Here is a 16,433-nt window from a genome sequence, read left to right as displayed (position 1 = left end):
TGTGAAAATATCCATGGAAAGCTATGCAACTGGACAAAATTATATCCCCATGAAACAGGGAACGTGACAAGTGACAGAGAAATACCTGTACACAAAGAAATTATCTTTTCACATTACAACCAAACACAAGTCAGAATATGAAAAAAAAATCAGATCTCCTTATTGTGTCCTACCTCCTTCTCCCTCTCCCCCGTTTCTTGTTCTGTGTTATACTAACGGCTAGCAGTATGTTCCGGTGACAACTTTGAAATAAAAAGCTGTGGAATTAGGACTAATTGCTCAACAATTTTCCTTGATTGAGATTTTTTTAAAAAGTGTTCGTTAGGGTACCAGATAATTGAGCTGGAATTTGGAAGCTCAAATTACTTCAGTACACTGGAAAGTTTTTGGATTGACTATCTGGAGACAACAGGGATTGCGTCTATGACATATCAATACCTAATAGAAGTAATTTCTATTCTACTGGAAGGCTCACTCTTGGAACAAACAGGGTCATTTCTAGAAGAAACTTTTCCGTACTTAGGGTTATTGAAGAATGAAAAAAAAAGCCACAATATTGAGAAATCATTCATGATAGATTTGAATCAGCGGACATGGATTCTAATCCCAGCTCAGCCACGAGCCTGCTATGTAACCTTGTCAAAATAACAACTTCTCCATGCCTCAATTTCCTCATTTGTAAATGGGGGTTAAATGTCTGTCTACCTCTTAGACTGGGAGCCCCACTGGGGAGAGGGACTTTATTGTAACCTAATTATCTTAAATCTACCCCAGTACTTATTTCAGTGCTTCACATATAGTAAAGCACTTAAATATCAGTTATTAACCTCATCTCAGTAGAAAACCTTTAAGGGTCAACTTTCCATTTTAATAGCTCATTAAATTATCTGTCTAATCAGAAGCCCTAAACAAAGGAGTGGGACCAATGGTTGTTGGGGGAGGCTGAGAGGGGGTGTTGGGGAGGGTTTAGTCACCTGACCAAAACACTCTAATGGCCTTTCCCTCAGGGTAAATTTGATGGCAGCTCTTGCTTCCATCAGTACTGGTAATGGGGACCTTTCATTCTGAAAAATCAAATATATTTCCTCTGCATCAGTATTGCTTTGAGATCAACCTAATTATGGTTGAATAGTCACTCCGTCAGACCTTCTACAGAAAAGCCTCTATTTGTTACGTTTCTAACACAACAGATATTTATGCCTCATGTGGCTAAAGAAAAAAATCTGTCGGCCTAATTATAGGGTATTTGTCCACAGCTAATTTTTTTTCAACTTCTTTATTTCTATATGGCAGGTACAGGAACCTTGGGATATAGAACTGCTCACTATGTTGATGATAAATGAGCAGTGCTGAAGTTTAATAGAGGCCCATTCATACCTGTCATTACAGTCATTTGAAAAATGCTCTATCTGGGAGCTATCCAGAACTTTCAGCTGCTGTAAACCAGCATCTCCTGTAAGTCACAATCAAGGATCCCTTTGCTACCAGATCCAGTTGAAGGTCTTCATCTAAATATCCCTTTTCTCTATGGTCTGAGGCTTGGTCATCCTTTTTGAACTGCACCTTCTTCTCATCCACTTAGAACATGTTTCCACATTTCTGCTGGTGCTTCTTTCATTAGTCAATCATTGAGCTCCAAAGTCTTGCATAGCACACTGAAATATCACCGGCTCAACTCCACTAACTGGGGTAAGTCCACAGAGGGTCTTATCTCATCTTCTTTCATCCTCCCATTCTCAACTGGCAAAGTCCAGAGGTTTTTAGCTGTTGTCTTCTTTGTGTTGCTTTTTATTTTGTAGAGCAATTGAAGAATTATGACTATTTTTCTTTGTGTTCAAGGCATTTAGCACTGCTTGAGTTTAAAAGAATAAATTCCAAAATCATATGGGTCCTCCTAAAAAGCTGTCAATCCCTCCAATTTTTGATGTTGACTATTATCTGAATTAAATCAACACTACTGACACCCAACCAACCATGAAAACCATCTGTCTTCAGGATATGTTTATATCTTTCAACGTTCCTCAGGAACCCTCCGTGTTTTTTAGAATTGTTTGAAGGAAAAAAAGTTCAGTTAAGTATTTGTGGTAAGACTTTTGTGGAATTAAAAAACAAAACTTCCAAATTAGAAAAACTTGTTTACATAATTTTATTTTTATTTATCATGGTATTTATTAAGTGCTTAATATGGTTATGGTTTTTATTAAGTGTTTAGTGTTGCCAAATACTGTTATAAGCACTGAGGTAGATACAGGATAATATGGTCAGGCACAGAATCCCACATGGGGCTCAAAGTCCAAGTAAGGAGAACAAATATTAAAGACAAACATTTCTTAGATGTCCTTCCTTTTTTAAGAATCCTTTTTTAAGTAATTTTTGGCTAGCATATCATACTTCAACTTTGATAACAAATTGTACCATTTGAATCTCTGCAAAAGTTACTTTTTAAAAATATTTTTTTACAGTATCTTTTAAGCGCTTGCTATAGGCCAGGCACTTTAAGTACTGGGGTAGGTACAAGCTCATTAGGTTGGGCACAGTCCATGCCCCACATGGGGCTCACAGGGATCAAGATGAGTGATGGAGCCAGGATTGGACCCAGGTCCTTCTAATTCTCTGGCGCATGCTCTATCCACTAGGCAACACTGCTTCACTAATTTATGAGGAAGCAATGTGGCCTAGAGAAAAAAGAGCACAGAAGAGACTCAGGTGATCTGGATTTTTTTATTTCAGCTCCACCACTTGTCTGCTGTATGACCTTGGATAAGTCAATTCTTTATGTCTCAGTTTCCTCAACTTAAAAATGGGGGTTAAATTTCTGTTCTCACTCCCCATGAGTGACTGGGAATCCCATGTGGAATAGGAACTGTATCTGATCTAATCATCGTGCATTTACCCCAGCACTCGGTACATAGTAAGCACTAACAAATACCAATATTACAATTAGTTTTTAAAGCTCTAACATTTGTAGATTCTAATTCTGGTATAGGCACTTATTTTCAGCCACAAAATATATAATCTGTATGACTTAAATACTGGATATACACCCCAGCCACACAACAAATTACATACGTAACTTTGCATTCTGACATTACTCCTTTCTGCAATTTATTTTAATGCCCCATTTCTACTTCTAGACTGTAAGCTCCTTGTGGGCAGGGATCATTTCTACCAGAATTATTGTGTTACATTTTCCAAAATACTTAGTACAGTGCTTCACACACTAAGTACTCAAACACCATTAATTAGTTGATTAAACTATTGCTACCCTGCTGGTAAGTTGTTTTTTTTTTTAGCTTAAAAACGACTTGGCTTCAGAACCACTAGGATTTGAATGTCTGGATAAACAATGGAGAGCATCGTAGCCTATCAGGAAGATCACAGAGCAAGAAGTCAGGAGACCCAGCTTCTAGTCCCAATTTTCCACTGGCCTGTTGTGTGAACTTGGCCAAGTCACTTCATAGGATGAAAACTGAGGTTTGGAGCAATTAAAAGGCAATCAGGTGATCTTCATATATCTCAGATGATAAAACTTCTGCATGACAGGGACTATATCTGGGTCAACTGTCTTGTACCTACCTAAGCCCTAAACACTCTGAGTGTTATCATTAATATTATGGTTAGTAACTTTTTAAAAGCCATTGGTTTTCCCCCATAACAGAGATTTGGGCTGTATGTCAATTAGCCAATACAAGAGACTATTTCAAATATCTGTTAGAGGTTAAGTAAAATAAAAGTATTTCAAATATTTTAGAAATTTTACCTAACATAATAAACTACCTCTGAACATTATTAATTTAAGGACTCAAGTGACTAGAGTATATTGAAAAAGAGAGGCACTGATTCTTTCAGATAAGTTTGCCTGCTTCTACTAAGAGCTTATCAAATATTAAGAAATTAAAATACACTTCCAGCGTTTTAACTAGTGAATAAATTGTCTTTTTGTAATTGAAGGTGATCCTTTATTCTGTCAAAATGCAGACACCATAATAAAATGAATATCAGGTGGAATGAAATGGTGAATTTAATATACTTTAATTAGAAGGAAGACTGATAATCCATATTGTCACATTTAAACAATTTGGGAAAATATATTAAAACAATTTTGCAATCATATTTTCATAATCACATCATCAACCTCTAGAACAATTGATGGGGGCATGTGAAATATTTCTGAAGATTACTAGGTTATATTGAATTTCAATTTAACACATACAGTATCCAAATCAGTTCTATGTGGTTGACAGGGCATTAATATGTAAAATAGATTAACTGTATATAGGTGATAAGTAGGATGTACCAGTTTTTGTTTTTTTAAACTTGTCATTGACTTTACCACATACTTTGATGATTCCTTACTGACTGGCTGATCTTTACTTTTATAAAATTAAGATATGACCCATTCATTCATTCATTCATTCAAAGGTAAGCACTTTCAGAGTTAAAGTAATTTTCATGTAAAAGAACAACGTGCTTGAATCTTAGTTTTCAAAGGTCCTGAACTAGTTATCTAGAATAATTATGGTATTTGTTAAGCACTTACCTATGTTCCAAGCACTGTTCTGAGCTCTGGGGCTAGAATACAAGATAAGCAGGTTGTCCCACATGGGGTTCACAGTCTTAATCCCCATTTTTATAGATGAGGTAACTGAGGCACAAAAGAGAAAGTTAACGTGACTCGCCAAACATCACACAGCGATCAAAGTGGCAGAGCCGGCATTAGAACCCAGATCTTACTGACTTCCAGGCCCATGCTCTATCCACTAGGCCATGGTGTTTCACACCTTATATTTTGTATGAAATGAACTGGTTGTTGATTGAAGGGCTACTGCTTGCTCATGGACATAATCAAAATGGACCATTTTTACAAGAACTGTGCTGCAGTTCCTGATCCCACAGATATTAAATTGCTGGGCGAGCAGGCCCTAAGGCTCTAGGGTTCCTATAGAGGCCCTGAACTCTGCCATACAGCATCTCAGGGCTCAGTTCTGACAAGTTCAGTCACAAATTATGCCCTGCATATAGAGACATATATGCGACAAACAAACAGGTACTTTCTGAGGTTGAAATACAAATCCAGAGACAGGTACTCAGATCAGATTAGAGACATACAGTGACAAAGATGGCAAAATAAAAAAAAAAATCTCAAACATTGGCAGAGTTACAGACCCACACTTACAAAAAACTATAAACAGAGACAAAGGCACCAGAGTACAGACACTCAGAGATGGAGATATAAAGTCTGATAGACACTCAGACATATGCACAGTAGAAAAAACCTCCGGACCCCCCACCTGCAATACCACACACAGAGAAATATCATATGTACAAAGCCAGAGAAGAACAGAAATAAAAACACATAAACAGAAATAAAGACAAACTGAAGGGTACAAAGAAATTTGGGTAAGTGCAGACTAAAGAAAAGCTTTACAGGAAACAACACAATAACATGGCACTCGGGCAAAAAATACACCCAGTCATACACGGACACACACACACATGCACACACACACACATATACACAAAGTTACTTTTTCAGAAAGAACTAAAGACAGACAGAAAGAGTACAGTGACATAAGTATAATTATAATTATTCAAGAACAACATTGCTTTGCACACAGTAAGTGCTTAAATACTACTACTGCCAGAGAAACAGATGCAAACACACAGAAGGAAATAGAAATGTTGATAAAAACTCAAAAACTCCAACAGGAAAAACAGATCTGATGCATAAAGAGACAGTATATAAATATTATTACTATACTATTAATATTTTTAAGAACTTACTAGGTGGTAATAATAATAATAATAATGTTGGTATTTGTTAAGCGCTTACTATGTGCAGAGCACTGTTCTAAGCGCTGGGGTAAACACAGGGGAATCAGGTTTGTCCCACGTGGGGCTCACAGTCTTAATCCCCATTTTACAGATGAGGGAACTGAGGCACAGAGAAGTTAAGTGACTTGCCCAGAGTCACACAACTGACAAGTGGCAGAGCTGGGATTTGAACTCATGAGCCCTGACTCCAAAGCCCGTGCTCTTTCCACTGCGCCACGCTGGTAAGCACTGGGGTAGATTCGAGAAATTCAGAGTGGACACAGTCCACACAGTCTAAATGGGACAGAGAAGGATTTAATCCCCATTTTACAGATGAAAAAAACTTGAGGCTTCAGGAAGTTAAGTGACTTGACTAAGGTCACATAGCAGGGACTGGAACCCAGGCCCTCTTTCCTTTAAGCCGCACTCCTTCCCTATATATCCAGGTAAAAGCACAAAAGTGTAGAAATAGATACAGATTCAAAGACACGGACAAAAAGACAAATTTTAATCACACTAGTTAGGAAGTCTCGCTTTGGACTGTAAACTCCTTTATGGCAGGGATCATGTCAAGCAAATAGGCTAAGGCACTTAACACTGGCAAGTGGAGGCTATGAGAGAAAAAGTAATTGAGGGTTTCTTCACTCAGCAGGCGGTAAAAATAAGGCATTTGTTACTACAGAATGAAAGAGTCAAATATATATCAGTTCAAGAAGGGTTTGGATAAATTACATTGATGTGATGTCTATTGTAATGCACCCAAACACTTAATACAGTACTCTTCACAGACTAAGAATTCATACTTTTTGATTATGAGATCAAAATGGGTTTAGAGGCGAAAGTTAGAGGCTCAGAAGAGAAAAGGCAGCAATTTTAAATGACACACTGATAAAATTGTAATAGATGCCAGGAGGAAGTACTTGGTTCTTTGCTACAATCCTGGGTTGAATAAAATCATGGGTAAACTGTTTGCTCTGAACCAGCTGACACTGCTTAGATTCTCAGATTCTCCAAGAGAGTGCGGGCAAATAATGGGTAATGAATGATCAATTAATCAATCATATTCATTGCAGAACTTACTGTGTGCAGAGCACTGTATTTCTAAGCACTTGAGGAAGTACAATATAACACAGAAGCTGATAGATTACATTCCCTGCACTAACGAGCTTACCAGTCTAAAGGGACACCATGAATATAAAATATAGATATGCATAAATCCTACGGGTTGCAGTGAAAATTGCATGTTCTCTCTCTCACTAGATCCTTAATTTTCACTGCTCAAATCATTACAACCCAAAGAGCAATTCAGTGAGGTTTTCAAGTATGCTCTGAACCCTAAACCATATTAGGAGAGAAAAGCAGCTTGCAGCATTCAGCGATGCAACCTGATACTAATGTATGATTATTTGTGGATTTGCTAAAGTGCTCAGCGGTGTTCTCTGTCCCAGTGGGAACTAACTCAAGAAGGTGAGAGTAGTTCAGGGCAGAGATTTTCTCACTGCTGCATTTCATGAAATATACTGACTAATGAATTCCTGTGAAGAAAAAGCAAGTTAAGGGGAAAAGGTAACTTCAAAAAAAAAAAAAATGTTTCCTAAACACTGGGCTAATGGAATTGTAGGTAGGTAGGTTTGTTTGGCTAATAATAACCACTAAATGGGAGTGGGTGGGGATAGAAGGCAAGGAAGAGGAGCGATAACTGAATATATGGATCCAACACCAGTATTTAACTATATGGATGACAGAATTTATTTGGTTGATTTTTTTTTTTAAAGGGGAAAATTGCCTTGCTCTAGAATAGAGTATGGTTGAGTTAGAATTATAAATAGCTAAATTAATTTTCAAGACAATCTAATTATATTTGATTATTCTTTTAACTTCATTTTTCATGAGACCTGTGAATGGTTCCTTATAAACACCAGAGGGCCCTCATATATATTTTTAAAAGACAAAAAAAATCCTTCAAAGAATCCTTTCCACATCAATTAATAGCTCATTTAATGCTGATAGCTTTCTCCAAGGGCCACCTTCACAGTTTGTTCTTGAGGTGAAGCTCCCTGTCTGGCCAACATTATCCTTAAGATGAGGGAAATTAGATCCATATTCTTTCATCTCCTGAAGTGGCAGTGAATGTTGTGAAGAATGAACCTTAGGAGGAGGCAGGACTGTCGATTTCATTTTGTTTTTTGACCAAAATGTTTATGTGTGTTTTTAAATTAAAATTACAATCTCTGCAAATGTTGAAAATGAACGAGTAAGGACAAAAGCCAAAATGATTTAGGTATTCGGCCCTTAATAGAAGTCAACTGCAGAAAGCTGAGTCTCCCTCTCTCATTCCAGCTCCTGAGGGCACCGTAACACTCTTTGAGAAGGTCACAAAGGGGAAGTGATTTTGCAAACTGCAGGAGTCACAGGAACACAAGCTGATAGTCACTGCTTAGGTGGTAACTGCCTATACTGCTACTGCCTTGCAATCCTCAAAACATCACTCTTGGCCTCTTAAGGTGTCAGAAAGGAAACAAAGTGAGGGCAGCCACTCATAGAGTGGTGTCAGGATATGGCTTGGACCTCAATTCAGCATCCCTCATAATCTGGTTCTCTAAATGATAGCACACATTTTACCTGCTCACCGATACAGATTTTCCCTTTGTGGAGGGGGTGGGAGGGAGGTAAGAGGTATTATACTCTCTCTTGCCCTCTCCGACTTTCAACCTCACTTGTTTCTTCACATTTCTTCACAGATTTAAGAACTCCCTTGTGGTATGAAATTTAATTTCAGGATATTCTCTGATCCTGGATAGTTGTCTCAAGATGTTCTGCTTTGGGAAATAGCATTAAAATACTCTAAACTCCACTATGAGAAGGGAATATGTCTACTAACCCTGTTGTATTATACTCTCCCAGGCAGTTAGTGCAGTATTCTGCATACATTAAGCACTCAATAAACACCATTGATGATGAAATCTCTCTCTTGCATCAGGAAGGGGTAAGTGGGATGGGAACCCAAAGCTGGAAGATCACGAAGAAATGATATGCATGACCCATAGACAATGAACTGGAACCCTGTCATAGTCTGAAAAGCAGTGTGATCTAGTGGAAAGAGCACGGGCTTGGGAATCTGAGGACCTGGGTTCTAATTCTGTTTTGTCACTTCTGCTATGTGACCTTGGGCAAGTCGCTTAAATTCTCTGTGCCTCAGTTACCTCATGTAAAGTGGGGATTAAGACTGAGCCCCTGTAGTCACATGGACTGTGACCAAGCTGATTAGCTTGTATCTACCCTAGCGCTTAGCACAATGCCTGGCACATAGTTCTTAGCAAACACCATTTAAAAAAAAATGGACCTAGCAGTTTGACCAGTTTGCAGAGTGGGAAAATTCCCTGCTGTCTTTGATCTACTGTCCAGTGTCATTAACGATGATTAAGCAAGCACTTAAAATTAACCTTATTTATTGTGGATTATTGTGTGAAGAGTATTGTATTAAGCACTTGAGAAGGTACAATACAACAGTTGGTAGACATGATCCCTGCCCAACAAAGATCTTAGAGTCCATAAGAGGAGACAGACTTTAAATAAATTACAGTTATGTACATAAGGGCTGAGAGTGGGGTAAATAAAGGATACAAATCCAAATGCAAGAACAGTGCAAAGAGGAGTAGAATACAGTATATGCAAATTAGATAGAATCCCTATCTCCCAGACTAAGTAATCATATTTCTCACTCTTACTTTTCTACACTTTTCTCCCCTCTGCATCTGAATTCCTATACCTTTCTCAAGTTAAACTTAGTTCCTGTGCCTGATTCTAAAACTCTGTCTAGAACTCTCCTTCCTCTTCAAAGTTAAACTGCTACACCCAAGGCCCTTCTGAAACACATCTCTTCCCTAATTAATTTCTCGCATTCCTTAATGCTGCACCTCTATAAGAAACAAGTTTCAACCCTGCTGGGGCAACATCACTGAAGAGAACAATTCAGGACTATCCTTTGCACTTTGCTTCTGTTTGTAAAATTCCATGAAATGTAGGTGAGCACATATAGTCAATATAATTAGCAAAAAATGCACTTTAAGTTTTTGGAATAAAAAATGGTTCATGAAGATTTAGAAATCCATGTTTCCCCACATGCAGCAAGAATGGTTAGAAATAGCAGATTCTTACTGAGAGTAGGGTAGCTAAATAAAAACGTTTCCCAGGTCAACTTTAGGTACAAGGGCTTGTTTCCCTAGAAACCACAAAAGCATATATGACGAAGCAGATGATTTAGAATAGTTATTTATGGATAGGGGAGCTGGGGACTGATGCTGTCTAATAATTCCAGGTCTAGGTTTCATAACACTTTCATTCTCTTTCTCTAGAGAATACCAATCCACAGGGAGATGTTGCTAACACATTTTCTATTTTTATCACTTGTTAAGAGTGGGATTACTGCCCCAAATAGCTAAGCTTTGCTCATCATATCATTGCCCATTTTCCAGCTCTTTGATTAGATTTGATTCTTTGTCCTGGAGAAAACAGAGTAGCAATGAGTTAGTGTAACTGTTCTATATCCAGTGAAAAACACTATCCTGGAAACAATGCCTAAAGTTGTCTTTTAGTGATTTTTCAAGTGCCAGCTTAAGGATTTGTCTCCTCCGCTACATAAAAAAAAAAATCAGTGAGGCAGAATACTTGATAACCTTTCTACTGACATTGCACCAGGCCGTGTAGCCACTTTAAGGAAAAAGGTTCAAACAAGGATGTTCCTGTGCATTTGCAAAAGTTAAATCGATCTTAATATTTCTTGCTACTCAAAGGACAAAAAGTCATCATAAGAAACACAGCAAAGGGAATTTAAAGAGCAGAGCATGCTGCTTGCTTTTAATGATGACCATCAGTTTTACCTTTCACACTAGATATAAATATCATTTGTCTCACTGTGCTGTAACCTCTGGGTTTTCTCTGCCTTTCCCGGACTTAGAAGGCCTTTATATTCTTGCTTTTGCCCATGTGTGGATTTTGTCTTTACCCTCTCTCATCTCTGTTCACTTAACACATTCTGTCTTTATTTGCTTTAGGAAAGTTTCACCGTTGCTAATGCCCTCCTCTGATCCCTTGGGTTTAAGCATGCTTTCCCCAAAATGCTGTTTAGCTAATTCTGGGTCTAATTTGGTTTCCCATGTATTCCTATTAGAAAAGAAACCAGAAAGAAAATGCATTCACCACAGCGGCATTTTCAATAGTGTCACCTCTGCCCTTTTCATCCGGCTACATGGCCGTTGCAAAATCATCTATATGCAGCTGTCAGCAAAGCAGGTCCATGTATGGGATGGTAGAAAAGCAGAATGTTCACTAAGGGCAAGAATTCATTGTTATCACAATCATCTTGAACTCCCCAAATTTGCCAGCAAGGAAAACAATAAATGATTTAAGAGCTTGTTTTTTTGTGTGAATTATAAATTCCTATACAGATGGTGGATTCAAGTACCTGATGATCTGCTACTGATTTATTATCTCTTTCCTACATTTTTCAAACAACCTCTTACATATATATATATATTATGTATAATATATAAATGTAGTATTTGTTAAGCACTTACTAGGTTTCAGGCACTTTTCTATGTGCTGGGGTAGATACAAGTTAATTAGGTTGGACAAAGTTCAGGTCCCACATGGGGCTCACAGTGTTTATTCCCATTATACAGATGAGGTAACTGACGCACAGAGAAGTTAAGTGACTTGCCCAAGGTCACATGACAGGCAAGTGCCAGATCCTGGACTAGAACTCAGATCCTTCTAACTTCCAGCCCCATGCTCTATTCACTAGGCCACACTGCTTCTCACCTTGAAGTGAGGCTCCTGAATGATACAGTCCCAGTTGCAGTCCCTGAAATGTCTATCTTGCCAATGATGACACAAATAATGGACTGATTTTACTTGCCAATCTGCAATTTACTTTTCCTCCAAAAGAACAATGCATTTGGGATTGCAAATGGTTTTCATTTTCCTGAATGTTCAAATTTGGGCAAAACTGGGGAAAAAAGTCAAGTGCATTTAAAACAGCCTTATTCTCCAAATCACTGAACTGGAGAACTGGGAATCCCAACACTGCAGAAGGTGTCCCTGACCTTAACCCTAATCCTGTCCCACCCTCTGCAGATTTACTTTGCAGAGAATGTTAGATCCTTCCCCTAAGCAGGATTCTTGGGTCCTTGGTAATGTCTGTGAACAGCCATGTAAGCTCAGTGTATCTGGAAGTCTGAAATTCAGCTCCACCAGCCACAGCTCCCTACTGATTTTAATTTTTCTTGGATGTATTTGTCCTTGCTTGTCCTTTATGGTGTAGTTTCTATTATTCCATCATCCCTTATGTGTTGTGGCCAGTCCCCAAGGACCAGCAGAAGCAGCTGGACAAGCAGCATGGCCGAGGTGATACAGCAGGGGAGTCAGAAGGACTTGGTTTCTAATCCTGGCTCGGCCGCTTGTCTGTGTGACTCTGGGCAAGTAACTTCAGTGTGCCTCAGTTACCTCATCTGTAAAATGGGGATTAAGACTGGGAGCCCCATGTGAGACATGGACTGTGTCCAACTTGATTAGCATGTATCTACCCTAGTGCTTACTACAGTGCCTGGCACAAAGTAAGTGCTTAAATAATATAACTGTATTATATATATAAATTAATATATCTATATAAATATGTATATATATGGATCATCTCTGTCCACCTCTGTATTCTTACCCAGCACAGTACAGTGCTGTACACATAGAAAGTGCTTATTTAGGTAATAGTAGTAACAATAAAAACACTAGCTAAGTGCTTATACTGGGGTGCCTACAGCATAATAAAGATGGACATAGTCCTGTCCTCCATGAGGCTCATCGTCTAAATAGGAGGGAGAATATTTTATAGATGAGGAAAGTGAGCCACTGAGAAATGAAGAGATTTGCCCAAGGTCACACAGCAAGCACATTGCAGTCAGAATTAGAACCCAGATCCTCTTTCAGGCCCATATTATTTCACTAGATTCACAGGACTTCTCCATACCCACCATATGAAAGTTGTCACCACATTCTCCCACACAGATTTTTGCAAAAATCCCCAAAGTTGCTAACCCCATTCCATTCTAGCTTTTCCTAAATTGAGCTCACAGCTGGGGCGGGGAGAGGAGTGGGGGGGGGAGAGAGAGAGAGAGAGAGAGAGAGAATGAGAATGGAACAATTGGTAGTATGGCTCCTGCAAAGAACATGGTTGAGAGGTTTGGAGTTATTTGGCTCTTTGGAACTGTCAAGGGGACAACTCACTTTATTCTGACTAGCCACAGAGAGGGAATTTTGGCTTATGATTTGTATTTGTAATATCCAGCTAAATCTATCAATATACTGAGAGCTAAGGGTTATTTGAGAAGATGAACATTGTTTTTTCTCACAGGATGCTGTTTAATGAGCTAGGAAATAGGAAATGAATGAAGGTATTGGGACGAATTAGAGGAATATTTCTCCTTCTTAGCAAGAACGTTTCATAAATGTCTCCTTTGTCATGTGTGGGGTCAATGATTAATGTGAATGTGGAGGAAAAATTTCTTAATGATCATCAGTGACCATGTAGAGTATCAAAACCTTCCTTTATGGTTTGGGCCGAAGGAGGAAGTAAAACAACCTGTATTTTATTACTTTGAATCAGATGCAAAGGGTTTTCAAATCTTCAAATCCAACTGAAAGCAGCTGTTGGGAAAATATCATTACATTATACCTTAAGCTACAAAAACCAATTTAATGGTGACATTTTATTTTATTCAGATGGTCCCCTCTTTTCTTCTGTCTAAACTAGTAAAGCCTATGGAAATTGTATCTGGATGAAATCACTGTAAGGTGAAGGCCCATGACACAAAACATTCTTTAAAGATTATACAGGGTTAAAGTCAAATGGAATAGCGGCACTAACAAGAGCAAAGGTCCCCACAGCTACAGGAAGTCATATTACATCATTCAGTCATATAGGTAGAAGCAGGCTGTCCCCTTAAAAGTGTGAGTTAAAAGGTCTGTTATAGAAAGATATTATTGCATAAAGTAAACATGCTTTAGTATCACCCCAGTTACATTTTCCAGATCAGCTAATTATAGGGTTCTTAAATGGAATTACCACATATCTCTCCTCTCTCTGATCAGATTGTTTCCTGCACTGTCCTTGACAACTCACATTTTTAGCTACTTTATATTTAAGGAATTATGTAGACATTCATTGGCATGAAATGCAGGCGACTAAAGTGGTGACCTTTCCTATTTAGAACTTAGCCCTTGGAGTTCAGCATCTGTGGACTCAACAGAATAAAATTCAAACCTAAGCAAAATTCAAAGTAAGAGCTGACCCAGCTTTTCCAAGTATGGGACATTGTGCTCTAGAATAGGGGTTTTTTGGTTAGCTTTTATTTTTAATATGAATTTTGAACTCATACTTATTATTAGAAAATCAGCTCCTGCCATCTTGGTCACCAAGAATAGTAGTAAAAATGAGAGATCTTTGGAACCAAGACAGTCCTAGTACGTGAGCATAATGATTAAGATAAAAGCGGCTCTCCTCTCCCATCCCTATCTTCTTCTCCAATCAGGTTCTTATGGATTAATGCCAAAGCATCCTCCTACTAGCTATGGGAGTGTCCCTTCGAGTGGATAAAGTTTGATGGGTTTCTGGCTCAGAGGAGAATCATCCGACTGCCTGAGAGAGCCACTTAAACTTATTTGACTCTGTCCCTCCCCTGCTCCACTGAGGACTACACTCCCCTTCAGGCTTCTACAGTATTTGGTACTTAAGACTGATCCATTGTCATGCACATCGGTATTCAAGCTTGAAGGGGAGAGGGGGTGATTTTCTTCTCAACATAAAGCTGCAGTTTTAGGGTAGCAACCAAAAATGACAGGGGGAGGGGTGTCCTGGAGCAGAGGAAGAAATAAAATCAGGTCTTATCAGCCACTTCTGAACACACTGATGAAAATAGTTAAGAATGTCATTGAACATGAAGAACAACAGAATTGTTTCTAAAAAAAAAAAATTGCACTGTACTCTCAAATGCTTAGGACAGTGCTCTGCTCACAAAAAACTGTTCAAAAATACACTTGTTTTACTGATTTGTTCATCAGAAAACACTTTGATGCTTATCTAGTCTGTCCTAACATCCTTTTCACAAGAGTTCCTCAGGAAAAGTTCCAGGGAACTGTATTCATCTTGACTACCAATCTCTTCCCAACCCTAGGAGGTCTCAAGACCAGAGACTTTTGGGGGAATAATCTATCAGAGATATTTATTGAGTACTGTACTAGGCACCTGGAAAATTACAATAGAGTAATATTAGACATGCTCCCTTCTTTCAAGGGGTTTACATTGTAGCTGAATAAGCTCTCCAGTCTCCTTATTCCCCCACTTACTATTAAATGATTCCCAAAATAGCAGATTAATCCCCCTCCCTGCACAATAATAAGCAGGAACTGCTACAAATAAGAAAGTTGCATATTGGTGGGAGAGTGGGGCAAAGGAGGTGATTGGTTAGAAAGAATGACCTGAGGAATGAGGTGCAGACAAGTAGAGATGGAAAGACAGCTTATGGCTATTGCATTCAGCCATTGTGAATGTCTCTGATACATTCTTTCAAGTGGGACTCTAGCTCCCTCCCCATAAATTGTAGGACAATGAATTGGAAGATCACTGTGTGCAAGCACTTTCTTGCCTTTAGCACATAATGTGTTCAATTTTAAATCTGATAGCATTTAATAAGTTTGCTTACTACTGATACTTATAAATATCATCAGAATCAGCCAATAAAACATTTTAAGATAAAAGAATCAGGTGGTATTTAGTTAACCTCCGGAGAAAAGAGTCTTATGATTGCGATGACATCTCTTTTTGGAGAAGTAAAAATCACATTTGATATTCATGTTTTGAAGAGTCCCATTTTATGGAGTGAGATAGACAAGTAACAGATATGCACCAACCATCACCAAAAGACACACAAGCAAACAAAATGTCTTAAGCATACAAACACATATGGAATTTTGAAAAGTTTATGCTACTTTTCCCATTCAAAAACATCTCTGAAGGAGGACTCAACCCTTATGTTGAATAATAGTCCAAGAAAGCTTTCTGGAAACTATGTTTTAATTATGTTTGTTAAGTGCTTTTTATGTGTCAGGCACTCTTTTAAGCGCTGGGGAAAATACAAGTTTATCAGGATGGAGACAGTGCCGGTCCCAAATGGGGCTCACTGTCTTAAACTGGAATGTTCATCTGCTGCTCTTCCTTTTGGTTCAAAAGCTCAGGTTTAACCTTTGATGCATATGCACAGCAGTTGGAAATGATGGAGCAATTAGAAAATGCAGGAGCATTGGCTGAAATGTAGATTTGGTTTTTATATAAACATTATGAGAGTCATTTATTTTCCTATTTGAGTTGTTTTTACTCCATATGAATTTCATATACTCTTGAGTGTTTGGATTGGCAAGATCCTAATAGATTAGGAGTTTTGAAGTAGATTATAACCCAATTTATTAAAATAAATCTTTAGCCTATTCCTAGGGGAGCTTTACATTATTTACACAGAAACTGTGTAAAAAGCAACTTTCCCAATTGTTTTGCATAATCTATACTTGTTTGC

Source organism: Ornithorhynchus anatinus, chromosome 13 (genome assembly GCF_004115215.2).
Source record: "Ornithorhynchus anatinus isolate Pmale09 chromosome 13, mOrnAna1.pri.v4, whole genome shotgun sequence".
NCBI lineage: Eukaryota > Metazoa > Chordata > Mammalia > Monotremata > Ornithorhynchidae > Ornithorhynchus > Ornithorhynchus anatinus.
The sequence above is the reverse complement of the archived record's forward strand: the minus strand, read 5'-3'. Positions refer to the sequence as shown.